The 14,691-nt window shown below is 42.4% G+C and overlaps 1 long non-coding RNA gene across 2 annotated transcripts; it reads right to left on the minus strand.

The window, feature by feature from the left end:
* Positions 1 to 6,274: 6,274 nt before the first annotated feature.
* On the minus strand, positions 6,275 to 12,012 carry LOC131126479 (uncharacterized). Of its 2 annotated transcripts, XR_009129164.1 has the most exons (4): positions 11,254 to 12,012; positions 10,293 to 10,360; positions 7,667 to 7,784; positions 6,275 to 7,531 (listed from the first exon to the last, which is right to left on the minus strand). It is a non-coding gene; the product is annotated as an uncharacterized LOC131126479 (long non-coding RNA). The 2 variants fall into 2 exon arrangements; XR_009129163.1 differs by having other exon boundaries at positions 6,275 to 7,784.
* Between the last annotated feature and the right edge of the window lie 2,679 nt (positions 12,013 to 14,691).

Here is a 14,691-nt window from a genome sequence, read left to right on the forward strand (position 1 = left end):
CGCGGGGAAATAAAGTCATCACTTGTTGAAAGAGACTGACAAAGACTTAGAAAGGTTATTTTTTTTATGTGCAGGGTGTTTCTAGGACATGTTTTTGTGAGGAGGCGTGATGATCTTTTTCCCACACTGTGAGGACATGCATCAAGAGAAGATTGAGACCTTTCTATTTGTCCTGAACAGTGTCAGATACATTAGCTAACAGCTTAGAAGTCTATTCTGGACGTCTTGACTTTTGACTGCACCATTATGGGACAATTTGCAGAGGAGCCAACCAATTTGAAACGGCTTATTAGTGTGATTTGGATGCCCAACACAATCATGGCTGATGCCGGTCCAGGTCCGGCATGCACCGACCTGTCAAAGAGCACCCTGATATTTTTTTAACAGAAGAAGACATGCGGTTTGTGTTCTCAGCCTGAAATGTCTCCAGTTTCTCCATGGAAAGGATTGTAGGGGGGGGGGGTGATCCACTGACGTTATTTATACACGGTTTTCCAGCCTCCCTCCCAGACAGAGCATCGGGAATGTGGAATTTTTTTGGCACTGACCTACATCTGGATTTCTGCACTGGAAGGTGGTGCCCCACCCCCTGACAAGCCAACACTTTCCCCATCTTTCTCAGGGTATCTCTGCATTTTGGACGCACTCGGCTTAATCTTAAAACAACACTTCCTGTTTCCATGCTTAACTTTATTTTTACAAATGAGCTGCAAAAAGACAGAAGCAGAAAGCGTCCCAAGGGCATTAAGTGTCCTTGCTGTAGGTGGAACAGTCTGTGGAAGCCTCAATCTGGTTTCCATCCCAGCAACTCCACCCTGACTGGAATACAATAGATTTGGAGAAAGCCTGTAACTCTTAACTCACTCTACAGATTCCATCGGCTTGAAAAATTCCCTTGATGTTTGGACCAGAGCAGCTTTGAATTCAATCACACGGCCATATATAGATTTGCTTGTTATAGAACATCCGTGTTCCTTCACTTAGTCATGTGGGAATTGCTTTTATGGTTGGCGACATTGTGAAAACAGACTTTTAGATACACTGTTGACGTATAGCAAGACATCAATAGCGATTTAACGTGAACAAACACAATTTACCATTGGCTCGGAGACATCACATGGTTGAGTTGTCTGATAGTCAACACACTCTTTAACGGCATTCTGTTATATAACTTTTTAACAATATTCTAATCACAATATGTGTCTTTAGAGCAGTGCTTATCAATTATTGTATGTCTTTCCCCCAAACTGAAACCAGGAATATGCCAAAAAATGGAGAGTCCAATTGCAAGCAGAACTGGAGGTAGCAGAGATGCGGATGCTGAGGTTCACATTGGGAGTGACCAGGATGGATAGGATCAGGAAGGAGTACATCAGAGGGATATTACTTGGAGATACAATCAGAGAGGCCAGACTGAGATGGTTGGGACATGTCCAGAGGAGAGATAGTGAATATATTGGTAGATGGATGCTGCCAGGTAGGAGGCGTAGAGGAAGACCAAAGAGGAGGTTTATGGATGTAGTGAAGGAGGACATGAGGGTAGTTGGTGTGAGAGAGACAGATGCAGAAGACAGGGTTGGATGGAGGCTGTTGATTTGCCGTGACGACCCCTGAAAGGAAAATCCCAGAGAAAAAAGAAGAATTGCATGTTGAGTACTATAAATTTGTACATGTTGGTAGGTCTGCATTGAAATGAAAGCCTCTTTCGCCCCCTCACCAAACTCCAGGGCGGGCCCGCTATTCTATTTGACAAGCGCTGCTTTAAAACCTGTTTATGAGCACCAAAGGTGAGACAAATCTGTCATCGCCAGGATTTGACACCCCCTTCATGTTTTGCTATGAGTTATATCAGGGGTCTCAAACTCGCGGCCCCCAAATGCGGCCCGCGAGCCGCTAGTTTGAGGCCCCCACCTTGATACCACCTAGAAAAATAAAAATTAAGATATTTGAGAACAGTGGAATGTTTTATCAGATATTTTGGTGTGGAAAACCGGAACCAAAGTACTGAAAAAGTGTAGGATATAGCAGAAGCAAAAGCATTGAAGATAGTTTTTTATTGATTTTTTTTTCCAGTATTTAATAAATGCGTTTATTTTTTTTTTTTTGAAAACTTGATGCCCGGCTTCACCCAGAACCTAGCTCCGGTGGCCCCCAGGTAAATTGAGTTTGAGACCCCTGAGTTATATCTTGAATTCAGTAGTATTTCTCACCTTCTTTATCAAGATGCGGACGATTTTGCAGGCGTGATCAAAAGAAATGTACGCTAACCAAAAAAATACACGTAAACAAAGAAAAAAAATGTAGCGTGGACAATCAGTAGCTCAAAAAGCACTTTTAAACTGTTTAAATTCCAGCATCAAGGCTACGTTTTGACTAATACACTCCTGAGACACTATTGTGAGACTTCTGAAACTTGTTAAAAATGGCTGAAAAATAGTGTAATATGGGGTCTTCAGCAGGATAAAGGGCTGAGATATTTTTTTTTTTAATTCATCATGCGCCTGCGTATTGATTGGAATTGTGCCCGGGGTGTGTAATCAAATCTATATTTGTCAGTGTTGCTTGCAGCCTGTTATTGAAGGCCAACTTTCCGTATGAGGACAAGTGCGGCCATTTTAATTAAAGAAAGCTGGGATGAAAGAGCGAATGCCTTGCATGTCAGTTGTTCATCCATCAAAAACTTTGAAGTGCTCTTCAGCAGACGTCAGACGTCTCCGCCGTGGCTTTCCAATGATTTTCTCGTTGTAGCCACCGGACAAACAAAAGGCACCCTTTTAGATTTATGCCTCATCCCTCTGTCTCATATTTGACTCCGGGGGCTTTAAGGCTTTAATTAAATTCCAATCCCCTCCTCTCACTTCTCCGCCGACTGTCCGTGTCTCTGTGGGAGGTTGTGAAGCCGGCTTTGCAGCCTGTTGTGGCTTATATTTAAAAGATCCCAAGTCTCTGGTAAGCCATGCTCTTTATGATAGAATTCACACATGTGGTGCAGGCAGAGCAAGAGGGCCCGTGCTTGTGCATGACACAGCAGCCATGTGACACTATGTCTTAGTGGAGGGCTCCCACCTGAGCTGTGGGATTTGTGCATTCTCAAATTCATTGTGGCCGCATTTCCTCCATGCATTGTGTTGAAATGACTTCCATGATTGCACACATCCAATCCTGCTTTCTTTCCGGGTGGTCTCCCGCTTCCACGGCCCAGATTGTTCAGATCGAGCCCACAAGCGGCGCCAGCAAACGGGAATCAGCTGCAACATCGAGGCTGTCATGTGAGAGTCCTGACAGCGATATGAGAGGGCGAGACTGAGCTAGTCCAGTCCGGCGGGGAGCATCAGGAGAGGAAGGATGAGTTCTGCACCACTGATCCACAGTGACAGTGATGGACAGGTCCACGGAGAGGAGCTGATGGCCAAAGTTCCTCTGCTGTCTGGACAATGTCGGGAAAAAGACAGATGTGACAGCTGCCAGGCTTCCAGGTCGGACCGTACGTGCATGCATGTTCTGCCGTGTTGATGTGGGCGTGTGCTCGTGTCAAGCGGACAGAGTCATGATGGTGAAAGGCGACACTGAAATCAGAAACCTGTTTTTATGTTTAGCTTTTTGTTCCCTTCCAGACTGAACGACACATTAAATAAGGGTGGAAAAACACTCGGCTGGGACGCAACTTCCACTTCTGCAAAACACATTAATTCTATACACATAATCACATGCTGCTCAGCTCTAAAATTAATCATCAATTACCTTAATTCATATTATATCTACTGTATATATATACTGTATATCAGCCCGGTGGTTAGGGTGCAGGCCACACAGCTAGGAGACCCGAGTTCGATTCCACCCTAGGCCATCTCTGTGTGGAGTTTGCATGTTCTCCCCGTGCATGCGTGGGTTTTCTTCTCATAGGTATGAATGTGAGTGTGAATGGTTGTTTGTCTATATGTGCCCTGTGATTGGCTGGTCCAGGGTGTACCCCGACTCTCACCCGAAGACAGCTGGGATAGGCTCCAGCATGCCCGCGACCCTCGTGAATGAATGAATACTGTATATCTTTCCAGTCATCCATCATTGAACTAAATTTCCAAGGAGTGAATAAGCTCTGCTTCTTCCTACTCCTTGTTCCATTCCATTCTCTTCCGCTTATCCGGGTCACGGGTTCAGCTGTCTCAGTAGGGAAGCCCAGACTTCCTGTTCCCCGGCCACCTCCTCCAGCTCCACCGGGAGGACACCAAGGTGTTCCCAGGCCAGCGGTGAGACATAAACCCTCCAGTGTGTCCAAGGTCTACTCTAGGATCTTCTCCCGGCATCCGGACTAGATGCCTCAGCCACCTCAACTGGCTCTAATTGATGTGAAGGAGCAGCGGCTCAATTCCCGGATGACTGAGCTCCTAACCCATCTCTTGAGTCCAGCTACCCGATGGAGGAAACTCATTTCACACGCTTGTATCCAAGATCTTGTTCTTTCGGTCACAACCCAAAGCTCATGACCATAGGTGATGGTGGGATCACCTCACCTTCCCTCACTTATGTGATGTATTCCATTGTAATATGTATGCATCTTCAATTATATTAACCTATTACCATATTTATATTATTCATTTTCTACCGCTTATCCTCACCAGGGTCGCGGGGGTGCTGGAGCCTATCCCAGCTGTGTACACATATAGACAAACAACCATTCACACTCATATTCATACCTATGGACAATTTGGAGTCGCCAATTAACCTAGCATGTTTTTAGAATGTGGGAGGAAACCGGAGTACTCGGAGAAACTCCCTTAGAGATGGCCGAGGGTGGAATTGAACTCGGGTCTCTTAGCTGTGTGGCCTGTGCGCTAACCACTACTTCCGCAGTGCAGCCATATTTATATTATATTTATTGTATTTACGTTAAGCTGGGGTAGGCTCCAGCATCCCCGCAACCCTCGTGAGGATAAGCAGTAGAAAATGACTGAATGTATTTACATTAGTCATAGTACAAAATGCAGCTCAATTTGTGTGAGAACAAGCTGCTGAGAGTCGCGCTTCCATTTAACAAGTAATTATGTCACAAACAAATGTTCCCGAAGGCGGCAATTAACGCAGAAGTCATAACACTTCAATGATAGTTGCGTGTCCACTTTGATGATTCACATTCACGCACAGTTTATCTTCTTAAGTAGCGTACATGTGTTGCTCGGCACCTCAGAGACGGATTACATGTGCTATGGTGTCCAAGGACAAGTCCGATTTCATGCACATGATGTACATAATGGAATAGTGGAAGCTGAAGACTCATCTGGGCTGTATATCCTATTTATGTTGACGATGACTTTTCCTTCATGATTTGTTGTCCCTGTGGGAAATACACACTATATCTAGGACAAATCCCTCTTCTCCCCTCTGGAAATGAGCTACAACAGAAGCCTTGTGCATCCTGATTTTCCACGGATGGCCCAAAGGTCTCCATCATATCTCACGCAAGCTGGTTACCAAATTGGAATGATGTTGATGAAAACTCAGTGGTCAAGAGGTTTGCTGCTTATGAATCAATGCCTGATGAGATTGGTCTTAAAAAAAAAAAAGAAAGAAAGAGGGACTCTTTCCAGTTTTACGTGAGGTGGCCATCTCTGGATTTAGGCTTTTGGGGCTTTGTGAGGTTGTTAAAAAATGGTCTTCACTTTCCCAGCTGTAGCCTTTCCAACGGCGCATTAAACAACAGATAGCCTTGAAAAGACACACTGGGGGAAGCAAGACATACTGCTTACTCTCTTTATCCTTTGGTGACATTTGGATGGGCAAAGAAGGGAAAAAAAGGTCATCTGAGATGGTAAGAAGATAAAAACAGACAGCTTATTACGGAGTCGTGGCCTTTTCTTTCCATTTTTACACACAACTGATACTGTTTCTGATAGTATCATGAAACAGCGATTCAGCGATAATCTCAAGGGGAAGCCCTGAGTAAGTCCCTATATATTGTTTTTCTGACATTTTGCAATTATAATAAAAGTATTACAATGGACAATAATGTCTGCTAACTACAAGAGGTGGGTAGCAATGGTAGAGTTCACTCATTTATTCATTTTCTACCGCTTATCCGGGGGTGCTGGAGCCTATCCCAGCTGTCTTCGGGCAAGAGGCGGGGTACACCCTGGACTGGTCGCCAGCCAATCACAGGGCACATATAGACAAACAACCATTCACACTCACATTCATATTAACCTAGCATGTTTTTGGAATGTGGGAGGAAACTGGAGTACCGGGAGAACATGCAAACTCCACACAGAGCTGGCCGAGGGTCGAATTGAACCCTGGTCTCCTAGCTGTGAGGTCTGCGCTCTAACCACTCGACCACCCAATGGTAGAGTTAATAATAATAATATTATCTTGATTGAGTGTGCAATAATGTTTGGTAACTAAGGGTGGGAATCACGGAGTAAGTCACCATCCGATATTCAGCCGATATTTTATGGTAACTACTATGGATGGGAATTGTGAAGTAAGTAAGTCCCTACATGATGATATCATATTGTATTTTGCAAACAATATTGATCATTTTGTCAATACAGTGATAATAATCATTTATATATCTGCTAATCTTTATTAGTAACTCCCTCGTTTATCGCAGTTAATCGGTTCCAGACATGAGCATGGTAACCACATTATCAATACTGTACCAAAGGTGTACAGATGACATCATGTATTCCATTAACAATATTGTGCGTCACCCCGAGCAACAAACAATTTTGCCATTTTGAGTAGAAAATCTGATGATGCCTTTTTGCAGATGTGAATTTCTGAAAAGTAGCGTGTCATTTCAAATGCACTCTCCCAGGAAGTAACCATGGAAATGAAAGTGGCTGAGGCAGGAATAAGCGCCGCTCCCAATATGCTAAAATGTGGAAAATGTATGCAGACGTGTGGGGTGAAAACCTGAAAAGTTCCTTTGGTCCATGAGATTTTCGGTCTGATCTTTTTACAGAAGAGCTCAGAAGATGTGGGAAGAAAAAGACTTTGCATAAAATGATTTAAAGAAAAGGTCTATAACATCTAATATTTATTTATACACGATTCCAGGAAGTTTAGAGCAGGATCTCGTCTAAACAAAGGCCTGCAATGAAACATTTATTTTCTATTTCTGGTTGCGTGTTCACATGGTTTCATAGGTGGTTTGCTGCTCCAAAGCCAAATATTTGGGTGAAATCGGAACCTTTGTTGATGCAGTCGGTCGTAAAAGGTCATTAAAGTGTCTACAAGAAGGCAAAAATAAAACGTGTCACCACCGTGGTTCAGTTGTACAAACCTTTTTCTTTTTTTCTTTTTACCCGTCACTTTTATTTTCAAAGCGGTGGCACTAGAAAATGTTGCTTGACATTGATTTTCCTTTTAATTATCTCCACATGCTACATTTCTCATTCAGACGAGGCTGGGTGCCACTGGAGTGTACTCACTGCTAATATAGTTTAAGTACATTAGCTGTGAATTAAACTTTTAAATACAGCATCGATCAGAGGCGCCCCGCCGTTTAATGCTGAATGTCTTCTCTCTGGTCCCGCTGTGAAGACAATGTGAGAGGCTAACTGTAACTTATATGCTGATTTATCAGACAAAACGTCAAAGCATTTTATTTAACCTCCTACCTGCCGGACCGGCTGTGGAAGCCAGATGAAAAAAATAAGATTTTGCATACCACTTTTGGTGAAAAGCCTTGGAAAACTGGCAGTATCTTCCCTTTTTGGGTCCTGTGGCCCCTGATGAGAGTGTGGGAGGTCCCCCCGCCCACACACGAAAAGAAGCTGTTGAATGACCTGAAAAAAGGGACATTTTGCAAATTTTGAGTGTCATTTTTTACCACTTGGCTGCACGGTGATCAAGTGGTTAGCGCTCAGGCCTCAGAGATAGGAAACCCGAGTTCAATTCCACCCGGCCATCATGTGGAGTTTGCATGTTCTCCCCGTGCATAAGTGGGTTTTCTTCCTCCTAGGTTAATTGGCGACTCCAAATTGTCCATAGGTATGAATGTGAGTGTGAATGGTTGTTTGTCTATATGTGCCCTGTGCGCTTATCCTCACTATGGGGGAGTGCAGGAGTCTATCCCAGCCAATTAGACACATCTAGACAAACAACCATTCCCACTCACATTCATACCTATGGACAATTTGGAGTCGCCAATTAACCTAGCATGTTTTTGGAATGTGGGAGGAAACCGGAGTACCCGGAGAAAACCCACGCACGCACGGGGAGAACATGTAAACTCCACACAGAGATGCCCAAGCAGGGAATCAAACCGATGTCCTGACTGTGTGTCTACATGCTAACCACTTATCCACGTGCAGCCATCCACTTCCTGGTTCATTACGGATGGCCTAAGACGATGGACCTTCCCAACTATTAAAATTATGTCTCCCATATTTGTGTTTGTACTGTATATATTTTTGGATGCTGGTATGCCCCTTCCTGCTTCACTGAGGATAACCTAAGACGACGGGACTTCACCATTTTTGATTTGATTGACAGGACTGGATCATATAAAATAACTTGCAGTAATAAAAGTGAAGAAATAGTGGCATGGTCTATTTTTGTTTTGTTTTTGTCTTTGCAGGCTACTTCCTGGTTCCATTTCCATTCAGGGCCAAAGGCCAATTTGAAATAAATGTTGCTAATAAAAAGTGAAAAACAGACTGTTGTGTTTGTATGTGGTTAGGAGGTCATGTTATGTGGAGAATTACAATCATATGTTACAAAAACGAATGAAGCAGGACTGTACCATTTGTATTCTGGGTCACTTTTATTTGAACTCTAAAGGCAAAGAGAGGAATTAACCTTGCAGAGCATAATTTTTTATCCAGATTTGCACCAAAATGTAATGGGATCTTCCTGTATTCTTACATAAGGTACAGTAATAGCAATCACTCAATATTAAAATTCTCTTGTTTCATTCAGTAAGTCTACTTGATAAAAGATATATTCATCTCTGTTGTTTATGACAAAAACGTCTCTGCAAATTGACATATCAAACAGCACTTTGAAGCAGCACCCATAATTCATTTTTCCCAAGTGTGTTTTCCTCATGTTTGAAGTCATGCTGGTAATGTTTGACAGGAGACATACTCACATATTGCCGTTTTTTTTTTTTTTTTTTTAATCCCTTAGTCTGCTGCACGCTCAAAATTACAATCATTACTTTTTCTCCCAAATGGCCACAAACTGTGGGAACAATTGCTTAAATATCGGAAAATGTCTCCCCCGAGCTTTTGGGCTAATAGCAGTCATATGTTGTGTCAAGAATGTGTTGCTGTTATTTCACTAGAAAGTAGGCAACAAAAACACGTCGGCTTCTCTTTATGTGGTGTTTACCGTATAATGGTGACCTTCGGCCGGTCGGTGACTTGCGGTGATTCGTACGAGAGCAATGACAGCTGAGCGATGCTAACACTCAGATTTTTTGTGATGCGTTCGAGCTGCCTCTAAATGCCAGTTTCTTCCCACATTCCAAAGACATGCATGTTAGTTATAAGTCAACCCCCAAACAGTGCAGATCTTGCAAACTTCGGCTGTTCGGCCAATATTATGCAGGTCACAAAAGCAGGTGATATGGGGTCGTATATCCACTATAATATAGTAACAAATAGCAAAGTGCATAAACACAATAAAGAAATGAATTCAGTATATTTTAATCACAAGTTGACTGCAGTCCACAGTCCACGGGTTCAATGCAATGTAAATATGAAATGATGTGCCCCAGGTATGAAAATGTGAGCTGGCCAGATTGTTTTGACTTCTCGCTTTTTCCCGGAGCTGCAAATTTAAGCCAGCGCTGCCAAGTGGGCTGAGGCATTTTGTTGCACGGCGGGACGGCGGCAGCGGCGGAGAGTCTTTATCTTCTTTGTGCAGAGTCAAATGTAGAGGAATGTAAAGCTGTACATTCACACAGGCCCTGAGGAAATCCAATACACCTTCTGCATTGTGCTGGTCCTAATGTAATTATGCATAGTTCCTGCCCTGCTCAAAGAAAAGATTCCTATGAATGTCTGCAAGAACGCCCTTCTTTTATTTATAATAATAATAATGTTATTATTATGTTTCCCAGCCAGACTTTGGTGGAGTAGGTCAAAAAGCTGGACTCTAAAGTTGACTACCTCTACTTTAGTTGGGACTTGGATACTTTGTCCCATAGACAATTATGGAAATAGAATCCATTCTTAACACAAATAAGCCAGATGCTGTAAATATGTATGTAATATGTCTATGTAAACACAATAAATCATTCTGCATTAACATGAATTCTAATTGAGTCAGATAAAGAGTTTGCTTACTTTACATGACTGCGTACTTCACATGACTTCCTTCTCCTCTTCTTGTGTTGCTCTTGTTAAAGTTGCTCCTTGCAAAAAAGCCAAGAAAACAGCAAAACATGATTATTTGACATTAATGTAATAATGATGACATAACATAATATTCATTCATTTATTCATTTTCTACCGCTCACCCTCACAAGGGTCACGGGGTACACCCTGGACTGGTCGCCAGCCAATCACAGGGCACATATAGACAAACAACCATTCACACTCACATTCATACCTATGGACAATTTGGAGTCGCCAATTAACCTAGCATGTTTTTGGAATGTGGGAGGAAACCGGAGTACCCGGAGAAAAAACCCACGCATGCACAGAGATGGCCGAGGGTGGAATTGAACTCCGGTTTCCGAGCTGTGTGGCCTGCGCCCTAACCACTCATCCACCGGACAGCCCACATAATATTCAATTTTACCAACCAAACAATATGGAATGTAATATATCTTTGGTCTTCCTCTACGCCTCCTACCTGGCAGCATCCTTCTACCAATATATTCACTATCTCTCCTCTGGACATGTCCCAACCATCTCAGTCTGGCCTCTCTGACTTTATCTCCAAGGCCGCTAACATATAATGTCCCTCTGATGGATTTACGCCTTCCTGATCGTATCCATCCTGGTCACTCCCAATGAGAACCTCAGCATCTTCATCTCTGCTACCTACAGTTCTGCTTCCTGTCTTTTCCTCAGTGGCACTGTCTCTAGACCAGGGGTGCTCACACTTTTTCAGCATGCGAGCTACTTTTAAAATGACCGAGTCAAAATGATCTACCCACTACAAAAATGCAAAACATCTATTTATTTTCAAATGTATTGAGGATTATTTGTACGTACAATGTATGTTAATGTACCTTACATAACCAAATGAGCCAATATTGCAAAACACACATAATTAACTATTAAATTTTTTTGTAATTACCTGAGTTTACTTTGATGACTTGCACTGAATTGAACCAGCCAGGGATGCATAGTCCGGACAGTAGCTGCTAGGTTAGCCAGCCTCAAGCACACTTCCAAATGTTTATCAGTCATGGATAATATCCGTATCATAATATCCGTATAATATTCCATATCCGTATGGAAGTGATATGTTTTTTGCCTTTTTACTTGGTCCAGTTTTTGCCTTTTTACTTGGTCCAGCTCCTTCACTCATTTTAGTGACCATAAACTTTAGCGAGGGCTTAAAATCTCGCAATTCGCCGACTAGCTTAGCACTTTGCATCGTTGTTTACGCATGAGCGGTGACCTAAAGGTCAAAATTCAGTTGTCATCTGACTGGTTGTCCTGTATGTCAATCAAGTAACAGGGATGGATGATAGGCTGACATCGTAAGTTCTGCTGCACTTAGAGACGTTGTTTGATTTGATTGGTTGCCCGAAGGGCAACATTCAGTTGTCATCTGAATGGCTGCCCTGTATATCAATCAAGTGACGGCATTGATGCTGGGATGATATTTTTTAATGTCACGCCGCGATCGACCAGCGATCGACCAGTACCACCTCCGCGTTCGACCGGTAGATCGCGATCGACTTAATGAGCACCCCTGCTCTAGACCAAACAACATGGCTGGTCTCACCACAGTTTTGTATACCTTTCCTTTCATTTTAGCTGAAACTCTTCTATGTGTCCCCAAAAAGCAAAATGAAAATCAAAACACACTAGTTAAGTACTTGATTAAAAAAAAAACGTGACAAAACCATAACATGCATAATTATCTCACAATATTTGTTATGCATGTGAATGTTAAGTTCCTGATATTTTGTTGGGAACAAGTGTTCAAAAAAGCCAAAGAAAAAGCTAACTAAACCAAACTAAAATAGACATATTTTCATTGTGAAATTTAAAGTTTGTAAATGTAGATTTGCAATACACGCAATAATAGTTTAGTATTGAAATGTGAAATACTTTTACCAAGACTGAATGGATAATACTTTTACTAATGTTTTGTTGCTTTAGGTAGTAAAGAAAGCAAAACACAGAACAAACAATTTCTAAAGGGGACAAAATGAATGATGTAATATTATCACAATAATACTGGAGTGATTAAAATGTCAAACATTTGTGGGTAATAAATGTTGTTAACAAAAGACAAAGCGTTCCAATCGCATCAGGGCCGTTATTTGACATTCCGATATAATCCCAGACATCTAAAATACAAACATATGCAATGATAAGTAAACATTACATGCCTTAATCTGACACATTTGGATGTGATGTGATTTTAAATGCAGCGTGATGTTTGATGTTTGGAATATGGACGTGAAATGATGTCCAAACCGACCGGCGGGCGGCTGCAACATCAAAAAAGCTCACTAGTAATGTCCTCTCTCTGGTAGCCAGCTCTCTTTAATGTGTTTGATGGAAGGAGGCGGAGCCGCTTTCATCTCTTGGCTAACTTTTCCGAGAGTTGAGTGGGCGTGGCTATGATGCTGCACGGTATGCCGTACAATGTTAATGTCACGGAATGAAGATAAAGAAGAAGCTCCTTTCATCACACTGCCATTGTGTCATCATCAGTGGATAAAATATAAATATATATTTGTATTTGACACTGACGTCTGCTTTAAGAGCTTAATGGAGAACACACAGGTGACAGAGTGATAATGAAGCACTATATATGCATCATGCAAAGGCACTCATCTCAGCACATTCGTACCTTAGCGAGGAAATTGCATCAAAGCCTTTCAGGTTCTAATTAGATTTTAAGTGAATAAAAGCCAATTATAAATAAATAAACTCATATTGTGTTCATGTGTGTGGTCATATGAAGCTAAACGCCACACATGCAAGATAATGCTGACCGCGACTACGCTGATCATGATAACGTCCAGGTTACAAGTAATTTATTGCCTTCTTAATGACCTTGAACGCCACTTTTTTCATACTAGTGGGTGGCCATACTTTTTCCCTTGAGGTACTGAAAAAAATCAAAGAATGAGGGTGGCCATCCATCCATGCAGCCAGGTCAAGCCCCCAAGGCAAAACCAAGGTCAGCCCCACAAGATCCAGCCCACTGGGGAGACCAGCAACAGGCCGCGAAGAGGCAGCCCCGACCAGAAATAGGGCGCCAGCAGGCTGGAGGACAACCAGCCCCCGAAACTGGCAAGAGACCACACCCCACACGGACAGACGGTCACCGGGGGTCACACACCAGCGGGCTGATAGCCGCCCTCTCCACAAAAAAAAAACCTTCCCAAGACCAGGAGCACCAGCCCTCCAACCCACTTCCGACCCCCAGGCAGTGGGGTGCGGCCGGCCCCGGTGACCACACCCAATGAAAAAGATGTTTTATTTTGCTCCAATATGCATAAAATCCTTAGTGAATACTCATTTGCACGTAGATTTTTCACACTGGGCTCTAAGTTCTGCACTTTTCCATCAGACTTTGGTAGCGTTTTGTCAGGTGGTTCCGTCACAGTTACGCTTTTCACCTCCTCTACAGTTTCAGAGCATATGAAACGCAGGTGTTTGGCACTGGATCCCGGAAGAACCAACATATATCTTCCTTCCATCCACTTTTAAACGTTTGGTTTTTTCGATCAACTGTTTACTTTTGAATAAGCCGTGGTTCTCATCCGCTTGGCAAGCAATCAAACGATTTCAATGACTCATTTGGAGTGATGTCACCATGCTGTAACACATGACTGTAATAACTTTACAATTAATTACACATGGAAATTGCCGCTCCGTGAGCATTGTTATATGTTATTATATTTCCCATTCACTCTAATTGGTCATGATAAGTTCCCGTTCAGTAATTGATTAGTGAGTAATTGCATTATTTACAGAACAATGCTGACAAGATGGTCGGGTATTCAAAACGAATCCAGACACTTGGCTGTCCTTGAGGTAAGAAAGTTAGAAAAACCAAATGGCTGGGCTTTGGGACTTTGACTGTTAAAAGGGACCAATTGTGTTTTTCCACTTTTCTGACCTATAAATGTTGTTGGAATGTTGTATTCTCATGTTAAACGATGCCAAAGTTTCAGATAATCAGGTTTCCGCATTTGGAGCCCTGAAAGAAGGTTAGGATGGTTCAAAACGCTTGGTTTCAGAGGGCGTTGCAAAACTGTTCTTTTGTGATGTCACAAAGGAGCAGATACACTCTATGCCCTCCCCCAAGCTCTGCTTCTGTGTTTACGTTGCTAGCAATAAAAAGTGTTTGTTTAGATGAAAGGGAAAGCCACATTTGTTTACATTCCTAAAGACGCCACCATCAGGCACAAGTGGTTGGAGTTCCTGATTTCCTAGCAAAAAAAAAAAAAAGTAGGATGCCAAGGATGCCAACATCAGAGTGGAATAAAATATTTGTAGGATGATAACTAATTTATATATCATTGTTCATGTCAAACTTTAT

This window comes from Doryrhamphus excisus, chromosome 3 (assembly GCF_030265055.1).
Source record: "Doryrhamphus excisus isolate RoL2022-K1 chromosome 3, RoL_Dexc_1.0, whole genome shotgun sequence".
Lineage (NCBI taxonomy): Eukaryota > Metazoa > Chordata > Actinopteri > Syngnathiformes > Syngnathidae > Doryrhamphus > Doryrhamphus excisus.